The following is a 12965-nucleotide window of genomic DNA, read 5'->3' as shown; positions in this document are numbered from 1 at the left end:
CTGTCCACTATTTTATAGGAGACATTAATCTATTTAAAATAATGGTTTAATTGCTCCATTAAACTGGGCAAATAGATGACTTTGATACCAAAGCATTAAGTGTTTGTAAGATAATATCACGCTATGTAATTTCCAGGCTTAAATAATTGCTAAAAATAAAAAAAATGCAGTCTAAATCAATAAATCAAGAGTCCATGACTTGACCAGACTAATACGGAGACTGTTTAACCCTCCAGTATTAAGAGAGCTGTATTCATTGTTTGAATTAGTGAACAGTTGGCAGTTGATATCAGAAACTGTGTCAGCAGTCTCTCTTCTTAGTATTAGAGGTCTGTGTCAGCACTCTGCAGAGTATCATGGTGCTAAGGATTTACACGGAACTTGGTTTTCAAGTTGCCAAAGTAGTTCAGTCAGCTATGAGGAGCTAACAAGAGCCAGCTGGAGTCCATTGTGTAACTGCCTGAAGCACTGATTTATAACATTACTATCCAAGATCATCACTTCATCTTGCAAACCTCCACCATCAACCCTCCCTTCTGACACAGTATGTAAACAGTGGCTGGAGAAACAGGCGTACGAGGAAATGGGGGAGGGGTTTCTACTGAGTGAAAGTAAGCTGCATGCCTCTGAAGTAATTACTGTTTGAAGAGTTCCAGATCTGACTAGCTGTGCAAAATTGTGGACATTTCTTTCAAATACGTTGCAGGCAAAAGACGCTGAATCAGCATATTATAGCTTCGAAAGCTGTTGGTAACCCTTACATAACTTAAGATGGAAATCTGTTTGCATTCATTTCTTGTTCTCTTCTCATGCACGGTGAAAATTGTGGCTTAGAATTCTGAAAAAAATATATTCATTAAGCTGTTATGTTTCCTACAATATCATTACTGTCACTAAACTGTGATTCAAATCTTGGCTTCATTATTTATTGAATATCTTTTTAAATCTAAAATAAATATGTTCAGATATGCCCTATCTACTTCAGTCTTTGGCTGCATTAGAGCCAAGACATTGTTTATTTATAAAGAAAGAATCAGTTTGCAACATTCAATTTGACCTGAAGATTTTGTTTGTGTTCAACTGTGAATGAACATTTAAAATCTTAGTACTCTTGAGCTTTTGATATATTCTTATATCACATGTATAATTGAGGGATTGTTACATTTTCATTTAGCCTACCTTAACTGCTCCTATGATTTTCTTTTTATATTATACCTAAAAATATAAAGACCAAAGTTTAAAAGTCATTTTTCAGAAATTTGTGCAAGAATTGTTTTAGCAAATATGCTCCAGTGGCTAACCTGGTGAACTTGGAGCTAAGCTTTCAGAGATACTGGGGTTGATTTTCTTTCTCCTGACCTTTCTTCTGCATCCAATTCTGATGGAGCTCTTCCAAAATGCACACACTGATAATTTTGGCTTTGGATGATATATGTGCTGTGGTCACGCATAAGGCATATATAGCATCTGGAATTGAATACACACTGAATTGGAGGAGGGTGTTTGCAGCTAAGCTCTGCAATAGCTTAAAGTAGGAGCTACTGATAAACATGGTAGCTGCACAGTTCAGCTGCAACAAATGCAATTTGATGAGTCACTCCTTGTGATGGGTATTAAGCAGAAAGATGGTGAGATGGAGAGCTTGGTAAGAGGTTCCAGACTTCAAAAATGCCAATGGCACTGCTGTCAGTTTAGTATTATCAGTTGCCTAGAAATCAAGCAGCATTAACAGGATGGCTAAGGAAAGCGACAACATCAGCACATTAATAGTTTCTGCAATACATAATTAGTATATTGTGATTGATTACCACTCATGCATTCTTTCCCATTTTTCTCCACTTTTTTTGCATTACCAGCCCCTTTATGCTTATGGTTTTTTCTTTCCAATCCCAAAGGATGGTATCCAGATACGGGCCTGTAGGTAGCAGTGATGATGTTGCCAATAATTGTTAACAACTCATACTTCTTTTGTTGGACAAGGCAACACATAACAACCATGATATAATGAATCTTGGAGCTAGACTAGTTACCTTTAATGCTTTAAACCCTTTTGAGGAAAAGCCCTACAAATCTCATCATGGATGTTGAATGGAAAAGCACAAGGCTTCAGGATTTCTACAACATTTCCTTTCTATTCTCTATACTTTTCAGAAATATTGTAATGGACATGAAAGTTTGCATAAGCCATTGGCTTTGCAACAAACTTTGACAAAGATTGTTTAGCACAGTTGGTATGAGGACAGGTTCCTAACACTTCTTGCTCTTTTTGTGTTTATACATATGCAAGACAAAAACCGTCTCAGAAATTGAATCTCTCATTACGTCACTCAAAATCATTTAACAAAGTACTAACACACTTTAATGTTTCACGAGGGATTCGGTTTGAAGGCAGCAGAATTGAGTAGGAAAGTTCTCATGTTTCCTTATGACATAGATGGAAGCCATTTAGCACATCAAGTCTATGCTGTCTCTCAGAGCAACCTTATTAATCCCCAGTTTCTCCACTTGTTTCCCTGTAGCCCATTCTCCCACTCATACCATCAATTTCACCATGATTCTACCACTCACCTACACTAGGGGAAATTTGCAGTGGCCAATTACCAACCAGCACATCTTTGGGTTCATAAGCAAAACACTTGTGGCCAGACAGCAAGGTGACTTATACTCGCAGTTAAAGCAGATAGGAACCACCAGTGCCCATATATAATATCAATAGCAGAAGACCATAATCAGGGCATTGTTGGCATGCTCTCTGCCAGTTACCGGCAGCCTGACTGTGAATGGAGGTAGATGGTTGTGTGGTGCTGCTGATGGGCAAGAAGATGTATTTTGCTTTAATTGGTGAGAAAGTTTTGTCTTTATTGGAGGTGGCGTAATTTCTTGCAATTGGAGATGGTGGCCAGGGGGAGAGGAAACGGAATATCTGGAGGATTAACTGCAATGATTTACTGGAGCCCATTATAAAGCAGGCTCAAGGTTCCCTTGTGAAATCTGTAAGAGCATGCCTCCCCTATGAAGAAATAACACAAACTTGCATTAATTTTGCACTTCTATCACAAAAAAGATCCCAAGACACCTCATGAATGTTTTCAAACAAATCCTCAGTACTTAATTAATTTGTCCCAAGATTCAGCTTTTGGCAGACTTTACCTGATGAGCTGACACTGCCCTTATCCCACTCCCCAAAAGCTACAGTTGGAATTTGAGTTTTGTGATATCACGAGGACCCAATCTGCAGATTTTAAACTCGTATCACCTTCCTTGCTACACTGTTCAAAAGAAGCTGGCGAAGGGCAACACAGGGAAGTAACTATTTTATTCCACTCCCCCTGCTGCCAGTTCCTACCCAATACTCACCTGAGGGTGGTAGTTCTGGAGACTGCTAAAATTGTGACCCTGTATTCTGAATTTAGCTTCAGCATTAGTTTGGCTGCTAATGCAAGTTTGCCACTTCTGTCACAAGGTTTAAATCTACTGCATGAAGATTGTTTTGAGAATTTAATATTCATTGTGTTGCATGTTGTGTTTAAAAGCAAACATTCTAAAATTTAAAAAATAATGTTGAAGTGTTCAAGCATGTTGAAGAGATGAATTTTATGCTGATTATTCAAGACAAAAAAAAACAAATACTGCTATTTACTTTATAGTGACTAAAAAGAAAATAAATTACTTCATTTTGAAGTCTTTTTAAGTATTCTATTTTAGCTTAATTTTCTCATTCATGCATTCTAGCATTTACTTTGTCTTTACCATTATTTTAACTTAGCATTTACTTTGAATTACTTTACTTACAACTTACTTTGAATTTTCTGGTTTTCAATTACATGAATTTTTCCCCCAAAATGTACCCCAAATGAATAAAGTTAGTAAAGATTTAGCAATCTGAAGCCCCAGTCGATTGTAGAACCACATGGACACAAAATTCCATTGTTTACCGTAGCATTCTGTGCACTACACACATGAATTTTGACTTTTTAAAAAATATATTTCATTAAAACTGTGTACTTTGCAAAGCATGCAAAATTCTATGAAGTGTTTCCCATGCTGGTTTACGCAAGAGTTACACATGCAGAGAATGCACGAATGATGTCAGTACTCGTTCAGCACTCGTTTTGAATGCTGGCATTGAAATTATCTTGTGATCTGTGTGAGAAACAGCATGTCGTTCATGGAGAATTAGCTTTGCACAGCAGTTTAGCTTCTTAAAGGACTACTTGAGCATTTTTCACTTATTTGTGGTGTACGTTGCATAGGAGTGTTGATGCTTTCAGAGGCCATGGAATTCCAAACTGCAGGAGTTATTTTGTTTGAGCTACACAGCCATTTCTCCAGTTATTAGCTTTTGCCTTTGGTGCTTCAGTGGTGGTCCTGTTTGTTCAAAGGGTCAGATAACCAATTCCTGCAAGTTTTTCTTATGGTCTTGTGCCCTGCAGAGATGAAGGTCTGGACTTCCAGGCCTCTGGATCATTCCAGGTTACAATGGCTGAACTGTGTGATATATCTCTTTTCAGTACATTGCTGCATTAGGGATGTCACTACTGTTCTCTGCTCAAGGTAAAAGGACTTCATCTCCTTCCCCTCAAATTGAAGCCATCATTTGTCACAGGCAAAGTGATATAATTTCCTGCCTCCTGAAGGATCAAGAGTGATTGATTGCATTCATATGGTGCTTTTTTGTGAACTCTGAGCTTGCCGTCAATCACAAGACTATGTTCCCTGAATGCTCGTGTTGATCATGAGGGAAAGTTCGTCATGACCAATGCCATATATCTGGGAAATTAGAACATAAAACAGTATATGCACAGAACAGGCCCTTCAGCCCACAATATCTGCGCTGACCATAACGCCAATCTAAACCAATCTCATCTGCCTGCACATGGTCCCTATCCCTCTATTCCCTGCCTGTAATTGCCTAAATGCCTCTTAAATGTTGCTATTGAATCTGCTTGTACCACCTCCTACAGCAGTGTGTTCCAGGCATCTACCATTCCCTGTGTAAAGGGAAAACCTTGCCTCATAAATCACCTTTAAACTTTCCCCCTTTCACCATAAAGCATTTGACATTTCTACCCTGAGTAAAAGACTCTGTCTAATTCACATAACAACATTTTTCTTAGCAGGCAGCGCAGGCTGCCTATGTTGCAGTTGCTGAACCATGCTGAGAATAAGGCTATTGTCATCTCTGATTTGCTGTCCCAGTTCTTACTCTACACGATTCAGCTCCCAACTGTTATAACTGTCGCCTTTGAACCAACAAGAATCTATAATCAGATTGGGAAAGATTAGACAAGTGATCTTTGGCCCAATGAAATTGATAGCCAGGTGGATTGAGTGGAATGAAGTACAAAGAAAAATCCTTAAAAGCATCTACCTGGTAATAGGTCAATGCCTCTGGCTCACTGGCAATGGCATGCTTCTGCAGCCCACTCTGTTACAGGGCTTTGGTTGCACAAACAAACAACATAAGTTACATCAAAGCATGAATTGCTCACAATTTGATGTCACTGTGCATACCTGATGGCTTTTATACATGTGCATGTCATATGCGTGGAGGGCCTAATGTTCAGGAATGGGTTTTAGATTAAGTTCCTTTGTGTAGTGCACAGATACATTGTGCTATACAAAATAATTTCTGTACCTAATACGAGAGGTTACAAATGTTGCCAGAAGTAAACTCTATTTTACTTTGTTTATAATAAAGGTGCAATGTAGAATAGTGGAGAACATAGTGGCTTAGATTTTTTGGGTCATTGATGAAATTTGCTGGCTTGCTTTTGATTTCAATAGCAGAAGACCATAATCAGGGCATTGTAGGCACTTTAGTATCCCACAACATTTTAAACATTAAAACAAAATCTGTTAACAATCAGGGATGTAGAAGAAAGATTAAAGGATTTTTTTATAAACTAACAACCTGTTGAAGATTCATCTTGCAGTTCAGAACATTTACCTGTAACATTTAAATCCGTTCCCTTCTATTCACCCATGGAGAAGACCAGTTTACTGCCTCTAACCTGAAGCAGGATCCTTCAATGAGTATGAAACCTAAATGCAGGGCACTTACAATAAGTTTCTTCTCTCAGATGAGTTCCGTGAGGAGTCCAATGTCTGGCAACAGCTACCACCCAATGACAGCATCTTCAAGAGTTCTGTTTTACATCCTAAAAGTTGTTGTCAAAATCACCATTTCCCTGTAGAATCCAGACCATTGTGTAATATATATTTAAATAGCATATTTACTCATATTAGTCTTTATGGATTTGTTTAAATTCCAGCACATTACCAGTTAGGTTTCTGCAAGAGTGTATCATTTTGTTCAAAATAAAAACATCACATATAACTACAATAGAAAAAAAACTGTAAAAATGCTCATTCTATTCTTTTTATGTTACTTTATTGTATTTAATGTAAAAAGTTCCTTAATCTTCAGATTAGTATGTTTGACTATGCTTTGTTTGCTGCATTTTATTAATTCCATTGATAGTTTTTGTTAATTTTTTCATGTGTTTGTCATATCCTATTGCTTTATATAAATACACTTCATAATGTGGTAATGAGGTTTAAGACTGAAAAGCTTCCATGATGATCCTCTAGACCGTGCTGAATTATCTGAACTCAAGTGTGAGATAATCTGGATAAGTATGAGGTGTTGCACTTTGAGAGGTCAAACGTAAGAGGAAAATATACAATAAATGGCTGGTCCCTTGGGAGTATTGATGTACAAAGGGATCTTGGGGTGCAAGTCCTTAGCTTCCTGAAAGTCGCAACACAAGTAGATAGGATGGTAAAGAAGGCGTACAACATACTTGCCTTCATTGGTCAGTGCGTTGGGTATAAAAGTCAGGAAGTAATGTTGCAACTTTGATTAGGCCATATTTGGAGTATTGCATGCTGTACTGGTCGCCGCATTACGGAAGGATGTGGAGGCTTTGGAGAGGGTGTAGAAGAGGTTCAATGGGATGTTGCCTCATTCAGAGAGTATTAACTATAAGGAGATGTTGGACAAACTCGGATTCTTTTTCTCTGGGGTGTCGGAGGTTGAGGGACAACCTGATGGAAGTATATAAAATTACGAGAGGCATGGAAAGGGTAGATAGTCTTTTTCCCAGGGTGGAAATGTCAAATACCAGAGGGCATGGCTTTAAGGGGAGAGGGGGAAAGTTTGAAGAAGACTTGTAGTTTGTGAGGCAAGTTTTTTTACACAGACAATGGTAGGTGTCTGGAATGTGCTGCCAGGGAAGTGGTGGAAGCAGATACGGCAGCAACATTTAAGAGGCATTTCGGCAGGCACATGTACAGGCAGGGAACGGAGGGAAATAGACATGTGCAGGCAGATGGGACTAGTTTAAATTGGCATTATGGTTGGTACAGACTTAGTGGGCCAAAGGGCCTGTTCCTGAGCAGTACTGTTTTATGTTCTGTGTTTGACACATTGTTATAGTCAGCCACAAAAGCATTGGCCATGAGATGGCAAAAAAATGTGATATTTCTCCTATTACCCATTGCAAATTCTGTGCACAATTGATTAAGGAGGACACGATCACACTGAGGTGTGATGCTTCCTTCCTTGCTGACACTCACTATCAAGACTTATTTACAAAGGCTAATCATTTGAATGAGATACTGAATTACTGGCATGAAACTAGGGCAATGGGCAATGTAGGCAGTAAATTGTAAATGATGTAATACCTGCAGCAGTATTGTGTAATTCCTATTAGCTGTATTTGCTTTTTAACTTAAGTCTCTTCAGTGCGTTTTAATTTATTCTGCTAGGAAATGATGAGCTATGGTTTCCTTATTGTCCTTTCAAATAATTTTTTCATATAATTGTCTTTTGAAATTTATTTATAGGCAGTTGTACCAATTCCTTTATGACATCATCATTATATTAATTCCATATTCTTGGCCCAGGTTGCTTGCCTCTCTAAAGTTTGAATTCTGATTGTTGTTTCATTCATCTGCCAAGTGTTTAGAGAACCAGGCTATTTCACAGTTCCTGTTTCATGTAAAGAAATCAAGTTGCATGACAAACTAAGAATATGAGGTATGCAATAATGTATCAGAAATATGTTTTCCCTTACCCTGAGATCTCACATTTTTTGTTCATGTTGGGGTCTTTTTTTCCCGACAGTTTGAAAATATATTTGTAACTCAGGCAATGGAATTAAGGATAAAAGACATTTGGATAAGTACAAGAATAGCAGGGGTTTAGAGGGATATTGGCCAAACACAGGCAAATAGGACTAGCTTGGTGGGCACCATGCACTAGTTCGTGAGCTATGGTTTCCTTGTTGTCATAAACAATTTGGGCCCAAGGCCCTGTTTCCATGCAGGATTACTCTATGACTCTCTAATATTATACATTTACTTACAAAGGCACACATCCAGAAAAGTACATAGAAGACCACTTCAGAAGTTAAATTCAAATTCATCATTGCTAAAATATGTACTGAGAGTCCCAAAGTAATGATTTTCATATAAAGGTACCAGATTACATGGGGACTAGATGTTAGAATTTCCAATGTCCAAATTTACCCTACAACTGGGTAAGGTACTCATAACATGATTGTATTGTTTGTCCATTTTGTAATTTATTTTATCCTTTTCCTAGCTGAATTTTTATTTTGTGTTTTTAGCCAGTAACAAATTGTAACATTTGATTTAACAGTGTCAATTTAAAAAGACTGCTGCTGCCAGGTGATGTAAGGTACCACAGAGTGGTGCAACATGATTTTGTAATTTCAATACTGGTGACATTAAAAAAAGACATTTTGAGGAAAAAATCTGTTCTTAATGTAGGTCTAATAGGGTAGCATAGGAACAAAGACACTACAAATAGAATTGTCTTCTCACCATTATTCGTCATACTCAATCCAAAGAAAGACAGCTGCACACAATATTAATAATTATGTTTTCTGTCAATGTCTTTAAATAGCTATTTGTGATGAAATAAGATACCATATTTACTAGTGGAATGTACAGATTGCAGATTAACTGTTGCTGAGCTTAAATTGCTGATGGCAGTCATTTTAACTGCCAGAATAAAGCAGATTGAAGCTGGTTTGAACAAGGCAGTGAAGTAATTTAGTTGAGAGAGAGAGAGAGAGTGTGAATGCAAGCAAATATTTCATTCAATAAAAGAACAGGATTGGAAAATTTATAAATGCAGGCTGAAAATGCCAAAATTGTGAAAAGGCTGGAGACAAGATCACGAGGAAAGTGTAGCTTGAAACATAAAGCAGAACAAAACATACTCCAATTTATGCCAGGTGGGATATAAAGAGCAAATGGCCCACTAGAATTGAGAATGGGGAGTTGCTGTGTGAAGACAAAGAAAAATTAACCATTCTTTTTCAAATCTGTTCTCAAAATAAATGAGGACACAAATGCCAAAATTGGGGTTCAATTCAAAGATGATTCCAGACTTTTTAAATCATAAGGGAGAATGGTGAACCCCGGGGAGATTGATCTTCTCATTCAGTTTCATCCCAAGGTTCTGCAATTAATCAAGATTCATTTTGCAAGAATTTCTCTGGACTCAAGCCAAATGCCATCAAATTGCAAAAGGGGGGAAAAGACTCCAATCTTCAAAGTTGTAAGGATGAAACCATCAAATTATAAATCTTTAAGATGTTTGAGATCCATTGCAGTTCATTGGGAAACAACATAAATAGGAGAGGCAGGTGTTGGTCATAAAGCCCTTGAAGCTTGCTTTGCCACTCAGTGAGATGATAGCTGATATTGGGCTCAAGTCCATTGTTTTACCTGATTCCTCAGATTTTTGGACACCAAGAAAATCAATCAGTCTTCGTCTTGCAGATATTCAATGACTGAATTCAATGGGAAGCCTACTAAGGTAGAAAATTTCAAAATTTACAGCCCAATACATAAATAAACTGCTCCTCTTATACTGAAATTATGCACCCAAGTGCCTGTGAGTCTAATACCAACAGGATTTGGGAAATAGGCAGCAGAATTTTGTGTCTCAAGTTGAGATAAAGTGGAAAAAGTGGGAGTTTAGAATGGTCAGGGTTGGAATTAATAAAAACATGGATGAAAATTTCTGCAACAAATGAGCTGAGGGTGGATGGTGAAGGGTAATATAATGGAGATAAAAGCAGCCTTTGTGATGGATTTATAAAGAGTTAAAATTATTTTTAATAGAGAGGGTTAACTAAGCAAAAAGGCAGTTATAAATAATTAAAAACATTAACTGGCTTTGCCTCCTGAATCTTTCTCCTGCAATTCCCATTAAAGTCACTGGAGTCTTAGATCCAAGTCTGATGAAGGACCAAGCTTTTAAACTCGATTGGTGGAGTTGAACTGATAGATTTGAAATACTGAATCCATCAGTGTTCCAAACTACCATGCTTCACAGTTTGTGGGCAGAAGGCTTTTTTAGTTTCACTGGTGGTTCTGATCAGAATTATTGGCAGCTATTGATCTAGCCCATAGTGTCTAATGGCAGAGCACAAAGTGTCAGTCATTCACCAGCACTTACATTGGGGATTGAACCCAAACATCCTTCACTGAGTTTTCCTCTATTCATTTCAATGGAAGAGAATGGTTGTGAGAGATGAAGATGTTAATGGTTTTGCATTGTGTATTAGGTGTATTTATTTGAATGTTTCAGTTTATTATTTCTTTCAAATTTTCACATTTTAATAGTATTGGACTGTTTTTGAATGTCAGTTCAGTTAGTTTAGTTCAGTCTGCTTTGACAGTTGGCTAAGCTGGATGAATGCCTTAGTCAACTCTCTAAGTTCCAAAAGTTTCTTTGGCAGGGACCATTCTATATTTTCCAACCACCTGCTCTCCCTCCCATCTGCCCCTCCCCCAACCACTACAATATGAAGGGATTTACATAGAGAAGTTGAGTCATGGTGCAGGGCCTTGTCATTGAAGATAGAGCTGCCATTGTTAAGCAAGCTTCCATCAGATAATGTGAATAATTTAGTCCAGAGTTCATCAGTTAGCATTTGAATGCAAATTCTAGGCTACTACTATGTTGCACAAAGCAATTAGTGTTCTGTGGCAGAGAAACAGTTAAATTCCGAGTTGAGAAAACTTGGTAGCTGCCTGCCATCTGCATATATAAAGTGCTGATTTTCTTGGTCAAAAGTCATCAGATACTTGTCAGTTGTATTTGTGGGTAAGACCATGTGGAGGCAAACTCTAATATAGACAACCAAAAGCGATTGTTTCATTCCTACAGAGCTACTTTTAAACTGGCCTAAAGGAACTCCATTTGCTTAACATCTCTTTTCCATCCCATCTGATTCAGAATAGTTCGTTTGCCCATGAAAGGAGGTCAAACTGTTGATTGCACAGTAACACTACACATTACAATGTTCTTTTGTGTAATGGTGGAAGGGGACAGTTGACTGGAAGTTAGATAATTTTTTTGAGTTAGTGGTTTAATTACATCTAAGGATCTAAACTGTTGGAGCAATAATATTGTAGATGACAGATTACCATCATACATTACACATAATTACAATTTCATGTTTCTAGAATAGTAATGGTTATCATTTCACAACATTTCATTATGTATTTTATTGGATTGTACCAATGCTAATTATCCATTTTTCCAAACATTTTTTCAATTAAATAGGAATGTATATAATGAAGTAGACTTATCAGACAAGGTTAACTGCTAATTTCTAAGAATTGCATTAATGGTGTACAAACTGGTAAACTAACTGTTCATAAACATTTCCAAAGTTAAGAAGAGGTTACTGTTTCTAAGACCATACATTTAGGAAGGAAATGTCAAACTTATGCTCTATTTAACAGAGCAGATCTCAGCAGAAATATTTGTAAGGAGTTATTTTTTAGTTTTAATGACAGTTAGATTATTATATATCAATTGGTACATTATTGTGAATTTGCTTGGTCATTCATAAGTCTCTGAATTGCAATGTTAGTCCTACTTGTTCTGGATGACGAATTGGCAACATTTGCACATTAGAAGAAGAAGAAAGTTCAAAAATAGAAACCGTCCTTCACACATCAGGTGGTTTGCAAGGACAGTATGTTGAGGATAGGAATTTTGAGGAAGGGATGTTGATAGATGTTTAGAAATAGAGGGTTACATCACTTGAACAGATGAGCCTAGTAAGATAAGTAAGTTGGATGGCCAGTAATTTAGTAAAAACTGAATGAAAGGAGCAGGAGGCAGTTTTCGTGAATAGGATTCGAGAGCGCTCAACGGGACATAGGAATGAAACTAAAGACATGGAATCAGAGCATCCTGCATATCATGCATACTGCAACCATGGTGCACTGGGTTTGATTATCATTGGGGCATCACTCTATTGTTACGGACTCAGTGAAAGTCCCTTTAAGATAGAGAGTGTGTGTGTTTGTGTGTGTGGGGCGTGCTTACGTCAATAGAAGATAAAGGACGTAATGACGTTGAAGAAGAAGTAGAAGAAGGAGAGAGAGAGAGAGAAGGGAGAGAGACACCAGCCTGCTAGTTTTCTCTATCGATGGATGAGAAACAATAACTGTGTTTGCCACTGAAATCCATGTATGGAAGTTGGAAGTAATCCGGTGGAGTTCACTTTGTTGCTGACCTGTAGAGGGAAACAGGTATTTGTGTGTGGACAACCACGATTCGGATGCTTTTCGGGGTGAGGAAGTCACTACCGAGTAAACCCTGAAGTGTCGTTTGGGTTCCATCGTGGAACATTTGGATTTCGTATTTACTCTCTGTATGTTCTCTACATCTACGTCTTATCTCCTGACAATGGTGGTTGTTGAAGAAGCCCTTGCTCATGTTTCACCTTATGGCTTGCGGAACTGAACTTTAAGAACCATTCCGGAACTTGGAGTTTGGGACTTTGTCACACACACACATGACGAGTTTAGTTTTGGGGTTAACGTTCGAGGTTTAACATTTTTGAATTCTAACATACTAACATTTTTACTTTTATTTTACATATTATCAGAAGTAGTAATTA

At 37.6% G+C, this 12965-nt stretch overlaps 1 protein-coding gene across 3 annotated transcripts in view; it reads left to right on the top strand.

Moving 5' to 3' along the window:
• Nucleotides 1-12965, top strand: part of ift80 (intraflagellar transport 80 homolog (Chlamydomonas)) — a 166881-nt gene that overhangs the window by 91840 nt on the left and 62076 nt on the right. The gene's annotated exons all lie outside the window — the stretch shown is intronic.

This window comes from Pristis pectinata, chromosome 6, assembly GCF_009764475.1.
Source record: "Pristis pectinata isolate sPriPec2 chromosome 6, sPriPec2.1.pri, whole genome shotgun sequence".
NCBI lineage: Eukaryota > Metazoa > Chordata > Chondrichthyes > Rhinopristiformes > Pristidae > Pristis > Pristis pectinata.
This window is presented reverse-complemented; position numbering and strand designations above follow the sequence as displayed.